The 14,224-nt window shown below is 36.2% G+C and overlaps 1 protein-coding gene and 1 pseudogene across 1 annotated transcript in view; one reads left to right on the top strand and one right to left on the bottom strand.

Moving 5' to 3' along the window:
* The window catches only part of RGMB (repulsive guidance molecule BMP co-receptor b), a 1,123,009-nt gene that overhangs the window by 43,479 nt on the left and 1,065,306 nt on the right, over window positions 1-14,224 (top strand). The window lies entirely within an intron of this gene.
* The window catches only part of LOC123799309 (cytochrome b5 pseudogene), a 97,400-nt pseudogene that overhangs the window by 43,562 nt on the left and 39,614 nt on the right, over window positions 1-14,224 (bottom strand).

Genomic DNA, 14,224 nt, shown 5'->3' with positions numbered 1-14,224 from the left:
AAATCTCATTACATGAGCAGTTTGGACCTTCTCTGACTTTTTGCAAAACAAGTAAATTGGTTTAAAAATGAGTTCATGCTGCTTTAAGGGCCTGGAGACCGCCTGAATATGAATTACTAGAACCACAAAAAAGAATTTTAAATGAAGCCCTAAATATTTTATAATGGGAATGCTTAATTTATGCTTGGAGTAAGCATGACAAACTTTTTTTTTTTTTTTTTTAAGATTTTATTTATTTATTTGACAGAGAGAGAGACAGCCAGTGAGAGAGGGAACACAGGCAGGGGGAGTGGGAGAGGAAGAAGCAGGTTCTCAGTGGAGGAGCCTGATGTGGGGCTCGATCCCAGGACTCTGGGATCACGCCCTGAGCCGAAGGCAGATGCTTAATGACTGAACCACCCAGGCGCCCCAAGCATGACAAACTTCTGAATAAAAAGGAAAGGAAAATTATTCTTTGTCTATAGAATGCTCTTCTTTTTCTTTTTAATTAAAAAAAAAATCAGTGAAGAATATTACTAAAGGGGGTTTTCCCCACTGTGGTGTCTTTGAGCTTACGTCCATGACCATGTTATATGGCCAAGAGGTTTGACTTGAGAAGGACATCATTCGCTAGGTACGGGAATCATGGTTATGAGAGGCTGATGTGTCTGAAGAGAGGCCTAAAAATGGGACTAGAGATTCTATCCCTAGAAAATTTGGGGTGGATACGTGGTTAGTTCTCTTAACTTGCCTTTCCTATGTGCCTGAATTAGGATGTGTATATTTTTACTGAGACAAAACTTATGCATAAAATAGTTTATTAAAATCAATATTAGGTGAGTTATGGAAGGTTTTCCAAGCATGAAAAAACAGAAATTTTCCAATAGTGATTTTTCAAAGCTGAGCATAGCTGGTTTATAGAATGCATTCTGTGTTTTCATTTCTTTTCAGAATACCATTGAAAGTGGAACTTCAGTGTGGAGTGAAACAGGCAATTTTGGTGGTCCCAATCTGTTGGTGGTGGTCTTAGCTATCTGTGGTGGTTGAGGCCCAGTGCTGCCATTCATAAACTGGATGATCTTGGGCTAGTTACTTAACATCTCTCAATCTCGGTTTCATCATGTGCATGATATGAATAATAATGTTGAGAAAAATTATGTCCTTTCCCCATAGCATGTTATGTTGTTTGCAGATTACTAGACTGAATGAACTGTATGTATGATCGAATTTCTCCACACACACTCTTTGCCCAAATAACTTTATTTTTAAAGAAATCTCTATTAATGCACCTAGTTCTTTGCAGTGAGTAATTTCAGAATTAAGATAATTTTACTTTTGCAATATATAAAAAATAAAACTTCCTACAAACTGACATACTAAAAAAAAGTGAAAACAAAACTTGTGTTTTACCTCCTCAGTACTTAGGATTCACAGGAGTAGAGATAATATTTTCATCTGTAATGTAATGTTGATTACATAGTGAAAAATAGCTGTGTTGGTCAGTAATAGATTTGCCTGAAAATGATGCTTAAATTACATAATATTATTTTTTAACTGCTCTTAGAAACAGTGACATTGCTCCTTCTTTGTGTACTGAGATTATGTAATATAAGACATTGCATTAAAGAGATAACCAGTTGTAAAAAGATGATTCTATTAATTCAACAGTTATAATATTTTTGAAGAAATATTGAGTCTAATCATCGTATTAGGGTCAAGACCACTAACACTTTTGGAAAAATATTTTGCAGATGTAATAAATTAGGGCTTGTTCCTATTACTTCTTTGGGAAACAATTTTATTTTTACAAATACAGCTACTTGTCTAGCTACTGGAAAATCTTTTGTTTAGGCAATTTTCTTCTAAAATATTCCAGGTTGCAGTATATCATTTCAGTTTTCATGGCTGCTTTTATGGTGACTGTTTCTGCTAAAATACTTTATCAAGTGGAATTGCTATCAAACTTTAACACTAAGTGAATATAGGCATAAAACCTCTGCAAATTTAGTTTGATTTTTTAAAAACAAATGCCTAGATTTTAAAATATAGAGCTTCTTTTTTTTTTTTAAAGATTTTATTTATTTATTTGACAGAGACAGCCAGCCAGTGAGAGAGGGAACACAAGCAGGGGGAGTGGGAGGGGAAGAAGCAGGCTCCTAGCAGAGGAGCCTGATGTGGGGCTCGATCCTAGAATGCTGGGATCACGCCCTGAGCTGAAGGCAGATGCTTAACGACTGCGCCACCCAGACGCCCCCCAAAAATAGAGCTTCTTACTAAGCAAGCATGCATTAAGATGTTCTTTCTCTTTGAAATTATTTATTTTCTTTAGTCACAAAGTACGTGATGAAATTATGTGCAATCTATAAAACTGAGGAAAAAGGTAAACTAATTTAATACTTTTAAAAAGTATGCCATCCAACACTGTATAAAAACATAGTAAACTTCCCAGAATACACAGTTTAAAAAGATTATTCCACTTTGGGATTTAGAAAAATTATCTTCCCTTTATGGGTTTCCATAAAGAACTGAAGATGTATAATTATAAAATATATATTTTTGGTTACAAGTAATTTTATGTTTGTGGGGAGAGTAATTAAATGCATGAAATTATAAGATAGATACACAGATTAGCACTCACCATTGTTAATTCAATGTGTAGAGAAAGCATTTAATAAATATCTGTTGGGTGCATGAATGAGTTTTAATGATAAATTAATTATTGTGATCAAATTTAAAGTTTGCTTTGTACAAGTGTAAGTAACATAAGCTGGATATACATCTTTTGTTTTCAAAATTAGTTATATCATCATGATGAACAAAAGACAAGCTCACCTAAGATAATAAATTCACACATGGCTGCCATGTGCTGCGAAGTTTCTTTCTAAGAGTCTATACTGTGTTCCACTAATTTGGGTTTTGTATGTTAGTATGTGTAGTTGTAGGTGTTTATAGGTTTTTCAGGTTAAAAAAATGGTGTTTATAGTATGCTTTTCTTCCTGGAATATAAAAATTTGATAAATAACTTTAAAAATATTTTGGAATAAGAGTTTAATTGATATTTTTTCATGGAAAAAAGTTAATGGTTGATTTTTTTTTAAAAAGATTTTATTTATTTATTTGTCAGAGAGAGAGAAAGAGAGAGCACAAGCAGGGGGAGGGTCAGAGGGAGAGGCAGGCTCTCCACTGAGCAAGGAGCCCAATGTGGGTCTGTATACCAGGACCCTGGGATCATGACCCGACCTGAAGACAGATGCTTAATCACTGAGGCATCCCAGTTATTGGTCGATTCTTATGCTATTTTTTGAAAGGTCTCAAAAGTAACTTTTTGTTTTGTTTTGTTTTTGTTTTTTTTGGTTCTTAAGAAAAATGAGGGGATCACATGTAAGGGAATTATTCTGGGCCTACAGCCTATGGAATTCCCAGCTGATGAATCATTTCTTGTCATATATATATATATATTTTTTTCTATGATTTTCAAAAATAGTGATAGTTGTATCTCAAGATATCATTTATTTTGCATGAAATATTTTTATTTTCGTCTAAATTTTAACTTTTAATACTTGGGCTATTGCTGAGGTACTAATTTTCAATCATGTTATTTTATCGTCTGTGCTTGTTTGAGTTAGCAGGTAGGGGTGACTTTGTGTGACCTGTCTTTGTATTATCTGTGTCGATTTCATGCCACATGTTGACCTCCTTGGTTTTGATCCTAACTTGACCTCATGACCTCAATTTCTGATTTAATAACATGCCTGACAATAGGGCATTCTTAGTCTATTCTAATTCCAACTAACCAGGCAACAGCCATTCAGCAGTAAAGGCCCAAACCTCCTCCCTGATATGTAGAAAACAGCTTCTTTAACTTACCATGTGATTTGGCCAAAATGAGTTCTCAAATTGCCCACATAGAATTTTTTTTTAAAGATTTTATTTATTTATTTGAGGGAGAGAGAGAGAGTCTGTGTGTGGGGGAAGAGGAGCAGAGGGGTAAGGAAAGGGACAAGCAGACTCAGACTCCGCACTGAGCCTGGCAGGGGGCTGAATCTCACAATGCTGAGACCATGACCTGAGCCAAAACCAAGAGTCAACTCTTCATCAGCTGAGCCACACAGGCGCCACCACATAGAATTTTTTTATGTTTGCTCTTTTTTTTTTCCTCCAGATATTAATCCTCAAAAGTGTAGGAAATTTCATATTTAACTAGCAAATTGTTTTCTAAATGTTCTGTAGATGCTTCAGAGAAGAAAGTTCCTGGGTCATAAATGTGTGAAAAACACTGTATAGTTTTCCTTTTCTCTCAAAGATTCATGGCAGTCATTAGTTTTCCAGTGAATAAACCTATTAAAATTTTTAGTGTAGCATTTTTGTGAGAGGGCAAGTTTGACCCTTGTTGACAATTTTTGAACTCATTTTTCTGTGCCTGAGGAACTTTGAGTCTGTCGAAATCTTGTTACTTAGGGGTAGGTGTGAAGCTTATGCAATGTCCATGCTTGAGGTTAGTGGTCCACTAGTATTCTTGACCAGTTTCTTTCCCTCTATTGCTGGAGAGAATTGGATGAGGGAGGGTGGAATATGTTGGGTGAGTGAGTTGTAAGGTGGTGGGTTAAATAAGTGAAATAAATAGCTTACTTTTTTTCACTTTGATTGGTAAGTAATCCTGGTGTCATTTCTCCAAATAAAAATCCAAGCTAGCTCCCATGATCAAAGTCAGTGGTGTGTTATCTAAGAGTCTATTTGCTGAATAGCCCTTGTGCTTGCTGAGCCGGGATGGCAGAGGGGGCTGCATGGGCATGGGCTAAGCAGTGTGAAATTGTGATGAGGGTTGATAAGCAAGACTTTCTGAGCCTGGAATGACATTTTCATCTTATAATTAGTACATTTATTCTACTATCCCTTCATCTTCCATCAGCTCCTTACAGTGGAGTTGGTTTTATGTAGATCCTTTGAATAGTCTAGAAAGTTTCTTAGTAAATTTAGGCTCCTGGGGTAATTTTTTAAAAATTACGTTATTTATTCTATTAAGAAATAGTACAGTTTTGCCAACTTATTTGACCTTAGAATTCTTTTTGTGCTTAACAACTATTAATATCCCATAGAACTAGTGTGCTGTGAAGCACTCTTTAAAAATTGTTAAAGTACCTAAATATACCTGCAGCTCACTTTGTGGTTTGGCTAAAATACAGGAGATATGTTTTCAAGTGAACATTATTTCTAAAATAACATACATTTTTTTAGAGGTGGAGAGAAGGGAGGGAGAGGGAGAAAGAATCTTAAGCAGACTCCATGCCCAGCATGGAGCCCAAGGCAGGGCTCGATCTTACAACCCTGAGATCATGACCTGAGCTGAAATCAAGAGTTGGCTACTTAACTGACTGAGCCACCCAGGCACCCCAAAATTATATATATTTTTGCTTATTTTTGACACATAGATAGAAATTCATGAAATTGATAAGTAATATATTTTGTTCATAATTATCGAATTAGTTTTCTAATGTTGCTCTAACAAATTACCATAGATTTGGTGGCTTAAAACAACATGAAGTTAATATCCTATAGTTCCACAAATCAGAAGTCTTAAAATCAAGGTTATCCTTTTGAAATTCTGAAGATGAATCAATTTCCTTGCCTTTTTCATCTTCTAGAGGTCACTTGCATTCCTTGGCCAGTGGTTCTTTCTCTGTATCATTCCAGCCTCTGCATCTGTCATCACCTTTCCTCTCCATGATTCTGACCCTCCTGTTCCTCTCTTATGAGGACCCTTGTGATTATACTGCACATATCTGGATAATCTAGAATATTTTCTGGATTATCTCAAGGTCCTTAACTTAATCACATCTACAAAGTCACTTAAAAAAATGATTTTATTTATTTATTTATTTTAGAGAGAGAGAGACAGCAAGGGGGTGGGGACGGGCGGGGGGGGGGGGGCGGGGAGGAAGAGCAGAGGGACAGGAGAGAGAATCCAGAGCAGACTCCCTGCTGAGTATGGAGCTCAACCCCATGACCTGAGCTGAAATCAAGAGCTGGAGACTTAACCAACTGAGCTACCCAGGGGCCCCTGCAAAGTCAACTTTTGCATGTAAGATAACACTTACAGGTTTCCAGGTTTAGGAGGTAGACATCTTTGAAGGACCATTATTCTGTTTACTACAGACATATAGTTCCATGAAGTATGGAACTACGTACTAATCTCTGATCTAAAGCTTCTTATGGAAAGTCAATTTCATCATTGGAAATGAAACAGTCTTTCTTATAGTCTTTTTTAAGGAACATCAACTGCTAAAAATTATACAGGGGAATATTATTATAGAATATGTTTACTAGGTGATCTCTCTCTCTTAACTAGATATATTTATTTATTTTTGCTGATATCAAACATCTTCTCCCTAAGTATAGTAACAGAAATCTCTGAAATATAAGAACTTTCTCTTCTGTAGCCCAAATAATAATGTTACTTTCATAAGCAAGTATTAGAAACTTGCTGCTAACTTTAACAGGAGGAATATGTTAGATAAAAGTAATTTTTCTTGAGCAAATGATCATTGTATTGTTGATCTTACAGATATCCAATAATATAACTGACCTCTTTGTACTTGGCTACTAGAATGCTTAGAACAAGTTTATACCCCACATTTGATATTTTTATTATTTATTTATCTTTGCAATTGCTTTTATTTTTTCCTGGTTTCCTCATTTATATTTTTTTCCATCTCAATATACTGCATATGACTTTATGGCTTGCTTTAAATATTTTTTAGAATTTATGTATACATAAATAAGAAAATATTTCCTGTTTGTACTTTGGAGTAGTGTTTTCTGAGGAAAAAAATCGAACCTTTATCCTTATAAGTTTCTTAATTTGGTTAGGATGCTATCAGAATACTTGGAGTTGGAGTTCTGCTTAGACAAGATATAAACATCTGTTTGCACTTATCTTGATTCCTCTTCATCTCCTCCAAAGAATAATGGAAATATGAATTGTTTTCCTTTTGGGTTCTATTTTATATTTTAAAAGTAGAGAAAAACTTATGCAGAATCACTGAAGTAAAAATGTCTCTTATTTGACTCAAAATATCCAGATTCACTTTCCTTGAATGAGAGCATCCAAATGAAGGAATTCTTATGTTTTCTGAAAAAAGAGTTTGCAGAATATGAAAAAATGGTAGAAAGGGGGTTCTGATGGTAGGTAGCAATTTATTTCTGATACATTAAAAAAATATCGTAATACTCATGAAATTCTTTACAATTTTTTCTGTGGTGCCAAAGAGTCCAAAGCTGCCCTGAGGAGGAAACATATTACTTCCCTTGCCCTACCCCTAGTTTTCTGTTTAAATTCTGCTGCTGCCAAGTTTGAGTGGAAAATCATTTCATTGCCAGTTGGCGACTTACATGACTCTTGGCCAAGAAAGCTGTTTAAGCAACTTTGAAATCTGCTTAGAATTTCATAGCTGTGTGTGTGGTGCAACACCAGTGCTCCTGGAAAACACTGGGAGGCTTGCCATCCTCCCTGACATGCCCTCAAATATGACATAAGTTTCATGTCATGGATGCCAGCGTAACAGAAGAGCTCAAAGGAGAGCCTTAACTCCATCTTGTGAGCTTCCTGACATAAATCTGAGGGGGTACTATTACTACTATTATTAGCAGACATTAATTAAGCACTAACTGTAGTGCTAGGAATTGTGCTAAGCCTTTAAGTGACTTTTAAATTTAATCCTCACAACTGCCCTCTCAGGGAGTTACTGTTATTATCCCACTTTATGAATGAAGAAGCTATGATTTAAGAAGTTACGTCACTTGTCCAAGATCACATGGCTTGTTAGAATTGTGACTAAAACATATGTGTGTTTAACTTTAATGTCCAGTGTTAACCCATATGCTATGACCACTGTATATGAGTTTCCATGTGTATAAGGAGCCATACTATATTGCTAAGACTTGGCTCACAGTTTAAAAAGATATATATTTTTCTGATATGAGTGAACACTTCATTTAATATTATTTTTCTCTCTGTTATCAACTAGAGATTGCCTTTACATTCTGAAAAGAAATATAACTCCAATATTATCTTGAGATTTATGTGGCATCATTGGAGCATAGCATTAGGGGAAAAAAGAATATCTTTAAATCATTTTGTTGGGAAATAGCATAACGGGCAGGTGTAATGATGCTAGGAGTGAGGAAATGGATCTTGTACTGTGATTCAACTTTGACTCATATTATGACTTTAGAGAACAATTCAGTGGTTTAATAGTTTTGATATCTTTTCCTTGAAATGAAGATATACATAAACTAACGTTGTGCTTAAGTGTGTAAGATTTGAATTTCCTTTCTGAAGTAGGTGGACCAGCAACTAGATTGTAGGCTGATAACATCTAAGTTACTCACATGTGCTGCCCAATTTGGACTTGTCTGTGGTCAGGGGAAAAGACCATTTCTTTTCACAAAGGGAGGAGGGAAGGCGAGGCTTGCCCATGTTGTACACAAGTCTTCAGCTTATGCCTTCTTCACGCTTGACTTGGTTCTCATTCTGACTTGAGAGCTCAGCTTTGGGTTTGGTTTCCAATTTGGCTCTTTTTCCAGGCCATTCAGCCAACTTGGCTCTATGCTTAGACTGTGTTTGCTACACTTCTCACCCTTGCCACCACTCTGATTTGGGGTATTGCCTTTCACCCCTTTTTATGAGTTAAACTGCACACGTTACACGTGCATGTCTGGCATTCTTGCTGTTGTGGTGAGCTACTCTTAACCCAAAGCTTAGTGCTTGTCTTACAGTCAAGTGCTAGGTGGCTTAAAAGTCACTGTAAAGGAAAATGTTTTAAAATAGTATTTAGTTTTCAAAAAATTTGTACTTAATCACAGAATAATACTTACATTATTATTTTTAAAGATTTTGAACCTGCTATTTTTATTTCCTCCTTTCCTCTTTTCTTCCTATTTTCCTTCCTTCCCTCCCTCCCTCCCTTCCTCCTTTCCTTCCTTCCTTCCTTCCTTTCTTCCTTCCTTCCTTCCTTCCTTCCTCCCAGGAATTTCAGGAAAGTTTGTACTAGAAGAGTACCTATCATAGTGGTGAGAAGTGTTTATATAAATTTTTTTTTAAAAGGCTAATTATGCGTAAGTGTGAGAAGAACTCTCATAATGGCTACTTCAAAACTGCTTTTATAATTGAGGTCTGGCAAAAACTAAAAATTTAAGAGAAAAATCCTAGTTTGCTTAATTTTTTATAACATTTTTATATTTATAAATATTTTTAACTATTCAAGAATTCATAATGTATGATGTTATCTAATTTATAATTGCTTGTCAACATTAAAAGTATTGAAGCTGCATTTTTAAAAAAGATTTTATTTATTCATTTGAAAGTGGGGAGAGTACAGCAGGAGAGTGCAAGGGATAAGCAGACTCTCTGCTAAGCAGAGAGCCCGCTGTGGGGCTCGATCCCAGGACCCTGAGATCGTGACCAGAGCCAAAGGCAGTCGTTTAACAGACTGAGCCACCCAGTCACCCTGAAACTGCATTTCAAAGCATTAATTTAAAGAAAGGTTGAGGTGAAAAGTGGAAAATACTCATAAATTTGCTAGCTATTTTATATTGTTTCAAAGTATATTCTTTTTTATATCTTTGACATATCTGTTTTGATCATGCATCTTTTTAAAGTCATATTAATGGGTAGAATATTCCATTAACTTGGTCTAACCATGGGTATTTAACTATTCTTTGATTGTAGAATATTTTTTACTCATTCATTAAGTCATTTATTTAAAAATATTAGTTGTATACTAAGTTCATGGTTATCAGGCAACAGCTCTGTAAATAAGGTAAATGTAGTTTCTTGCCTGCTTTGAGTTTATATGTAATTGTAATACACAGTGAAAAATGGCATGACAGAGAAAATGTAGCGTTTTGTAGTTTCCACAGAAGAGGGGCAGAGTTTAAATGGTATAGGCATGGGAGGAGAAGAGAGGGTTATAAAACATCAGAGACCAAGTGTTCTTTTAGAGACTCCACATATGAATGGACTTAGCTAAAGTGGATGAGAGAGTGTTCTGATGGAGGCATGAATACTGAAGGTAGGAGAGAACATGGCATGTTCAGATACTGAAGAAAAAACCCATATTGCTGGAGGATAAAGTATAAGAGAGAAATTTGAGTATTGGGGAAAATTAAGAAAGAGAATACATAGGATTCAGGAAATATTGTCCCAAAACTCAAAAAATAAGGGAATTCCCAAGACTTATCAGGTTAAGAGAGAAACTCAACCGTATTGAAGCAGGAAAGCAGAAAGTCCTGGAATGGATGTCTCCAGCAGAAAACCGAATTCCATGTAAAAAGTAGAATTGAAAGGAAGACAAGATAAATATGAGGATATAATGAAGGCTTGTAATGCCCCCATTTCCTTTTTTTAAGAAAAATGAAAGGCATTTAGAAACTCTAGGAAAAAATAAATGGCTGAAAAATTAAGCCATAGTCCAATTATGAAGCTAATTAAAATACGGCTTGATTTTAAGTGCTCAGTATAGTGGAAGAGAAGAAAATATATTTTACCATGATGCTAGGAACACTTGCTTTTGAGAAACCCAGAAGCAGTTACATTGGACGTATTGAAAAGTTACCAACATGGGGTGCCTGGGTGGCTCAGTCAGTTAAGCGACTGCCTTCAGCTCAGGTCATGATCTCCAGGTCCTGGGATGGAGCCCCACATTGAGCTCTGCATGGGGCTCCCTGCCCAGCGGGAAGCCTGCTTCTCTCTCTCTGTTCCTCTCCCCCTCCCCACTGCTTGTTCTCTCTCTCTCTCAAATAAATAAATAAAATCTTACAAAAAAAATGTTACCAAGATAATGGGTGGAAGAGCTAGGAATAACAATGTAGTTATCAAAGTTTGGGATACAGGAGGGGAAAGGTTTTGTGTAAGTGAACCGAAGCCTTATCTTTCATACCAAAGTCAATGGATGGCACCTCAATCTGGTAAATCAAGAAGGAGAGAAACACACATATTATTTAGAATTGTGGGACTAACTATCAGAAGAACCCAAACAGAAACAGCAAAATTTACCTATGGACTCTTGGAAGGAGGAGGGGCAGAATGGGAGATTTTCATTTTTCATGATAAGCATAAGGATTTGATTTTTTTTCTATTTTCATGTTGTGCTTTATCATAGCTAAGCTTTTTTAAGATATGATGGTCCTTCTTTTTTTAAATAATAATTTATTATATTATGTTAGTCACCATACAGTACATCCCTAGTTTTTGATGTAAAGTTCTATGATCCATTTCTTGCATATAACACCCAGTGCACCATGCAATACATGCCCTCCTTAATACCCATCACCAGCATATCCCATTCCCCCACCCCCCTCCCCTCTGAAGGAGATAATGCTAAGCGAAATAAGTCAAGCAGAGAAAGACAATTATATGGTTTCACTCATTTATGGAACATAAGAAGTAGGAAGTCTGGTAGGAGAAGAAAGGGAAGAAGAAAGGGGGGGTAAATAGAAGGGGGAATGAACCATGAGAGACTGTGCACTCTGGGAAACAATCTGATGGCTCTTCTTAACCTCTGTTTCTGGCTCTTCTATTTCCCACTTGTCTTTGTCCAGAACTTCAGAGTCATCTGACCATTTTCCCTCCTTTGTCTCAAATACAAATCAGTTACCAAATTCCATTGTATATGCTTCTAAACTGAGTACTGCGTTGATCCCTGCTAACACATCTTAAAAGTAAGACCTGAAAGAATCAAGTTGTTTCCAAGAAACTTAACTGCATCCCAGAACAAAACTCAAGAAGATTTATAAGCATACACAAATATTAAGTGCTCAATAAGGCAAAATTCACAGAGTGGTATCCAATCAGAGATGACCAGGCATGCACAGAAGCAGGAAGAGAGGACCCACAGTGAGGAGTAAAATCAATAAACTGAAACCAGTTCAGAACTGATATAAATGTTATAACTAGTAGGACATTGACACCATTAATAAAACTACATTTCATATGTTCAAAAAGTTAAGTAGATAGAAGTTATAGTAAAGATCCAATAGAACTTTTAGAGATGAAAACAACAATATCTGATGAAAAATACAAGTGTTGGTGTTTTATGGTTCTCTAGAGAAACAGGATCAATAGGAAGTATGTGTGTGTGTGTGTAAATATTTATAACATATATAATATTAACATATAATATTATATATTCTTTATTTATAATTTATTTTAAGGAATTGACTCATGTGATTGTGGGGGATAGCAAACCTGAAATTATCAGGACTGGCCAGCAGGCTGGGAAATTCCAGCAGTAGCTGAGGTTGCATTGTTGACTCCAGAGACAATCTGGAGACAGAATCACTTTCTCCTTGGGGGAATTCAGTTTTTTTCTCTTCAGGTCTTCAACTAATTGAATGAGATCCGCTTACATTATGGAGGGTAATCTGCTTTCCTCAAAGTCTAAAAACTTAAATGTTAATCATGTCTAAAAAATATCTTCACAACAATATCTAGACTGGTGTTTGACCAAACAACTCAGCACCATAGCCTAGCAAAGTTAACACATAAAAATAACTGCCACAGATGGGATTAACAACAGATTAGACATTCAGCAGAAAAAAATTAGTAAACTTGAAAACATGTCAATTGGAATGATTAAAACAAAAACAGAGAAATGAGAGAATAAAAAGAAAAGAAACAGAACATCAGCGAGCTGTGGGACAGTTCAGTCAGCCCAAGTACCTGTAATTAGAGTCCAGTGGACCCTTTTCAGTCCTTATTTACTTGGCCTTTCAGCAGTATTTGACACTGTTGACTCTTTCCACCTTTTTCAAAATAATTCATTTTCTTGGTACCACGTTCTTTTGGTTTTCTTCCTGTACGGTTGCTTATTCTTTGTCTCCCTTTCCCTTCCTTCTGCCTTTTCCTTTCTTTAGTCTTCTTTCTTAAGTTCATTTTTCTTCTAATTCTTTATACTCTTCCCGTATGACCTCATTTACTGTTATGTCACCAGTTACTATCTCCATGCTTACTCCAAAACCATCATCTTCAATCCAGAACCCTCCAGAAAATTTGACCCAAATATCAGATTACCTGCTGGATTTTTTCCCTGTTGATGTTCCACAAGCATTACAATCTCAAAATAACCATAACTAAGTTCACCCTCTTTTCATAACTCCCAACCGGCTCCACTCCTGCATTTTCTGTCTTGCTGAATGTGTCAACTCCTCTGGCCAAGTCAGAAATCTGGGCATCTCCTAGACTCCTTTGACTCCTTCATTTCCTATCAGTGACAAAGGCCTGCTAATTCTACCTTCTAAATATTTTCTAGAATATAAATATTCCTTTTATCTCCATTGCTACCAGTTTAGGCTAGAGAGCTGATCTCCCTCTTGGATTATGCCAAAAATATCCTAATTAATCCTCTGTCTGTAGGTTTCCTGGTTCTAATCAGTTTGCTATATAGTGAAATGAGAATCTGATGAGGTCATTTTTCTTAAAACCCTTTTAGCTGCTCCTACTTCCCTTAGGCTGAAATCCAAATTCATTACAAACATCTGTACAATCTCTCATTTATCTTTAACCACCCCTTTCCCACCCTACGCTCTAAGTTATAGCCATACAGAACCTACTATATAGTTACTGAATTGAATTGAAATGCAAGGATTGTCTTCTGGGTCTACCTAAAGCAGTTTTCCAAAACTACTTGTGTTTGTGCCTTCTCTGCCTGTTTCATCACATTCTTTAAAGCTAAAGAATCTGGCTCAAGAAGCTAGTTTGGTATGGCTGGGGTCACTCCATGCTCCAGTTTTTTTTTTTTTTTTTTTTTATTCAAACCTTTTCTGCAGCCTTTTGACTTATGGAGAGTTAAGGGAGTGACCACGATTAGCTAGAGCAAGCTGATGAAGTTCTGACTGGGAAGAAACTCCTCCCAAGGCAAATTAAGGCCTTCATTAACTTGCATGAGAAGAACTGTGATAGTTTCCTAACTGGTATTTCTACTTTCTGTCTTCTCCAGTCTTTGCTACAATCTTTTGGAAAAGCCATTAAAAGAGTACAGGCCTGGTCATGTCTGTCATTCCTTATTTAAAACTCTTTAATGGCTCATCCTGATCCCGAGAATGAAATGAAACCATTTTCCTTGTGGCTATTACTCCCTGGTCTGGTCTCTTTGCCTGCTTCTCCACCCAGAGCTCTTACTCCTTGCTTCAGCCACCCCCAGGTGCTTGCACTTCCCCTAAAAGGCTGGGTTATATATGCACCTTTGTT

This window comes from Ursus americanus, chromosome 5, assembly GCF_024610735.1.
Source record: "Ursus americanus isolate L20-20 chromosome 5, mUrsAme1.1.p, whole genome shotgun sequence".
In the NCBI taxonomy this organism is placed as follows: domain Eukaryota; kingdom Metazoa; phylum Chordata; class Mammalia; order Carnivora; family Ursidae; genus Ursus; species Ursus americanus.
This window is presented reverse-complemented; position numbering and strand designations above follow the sequence as displayed.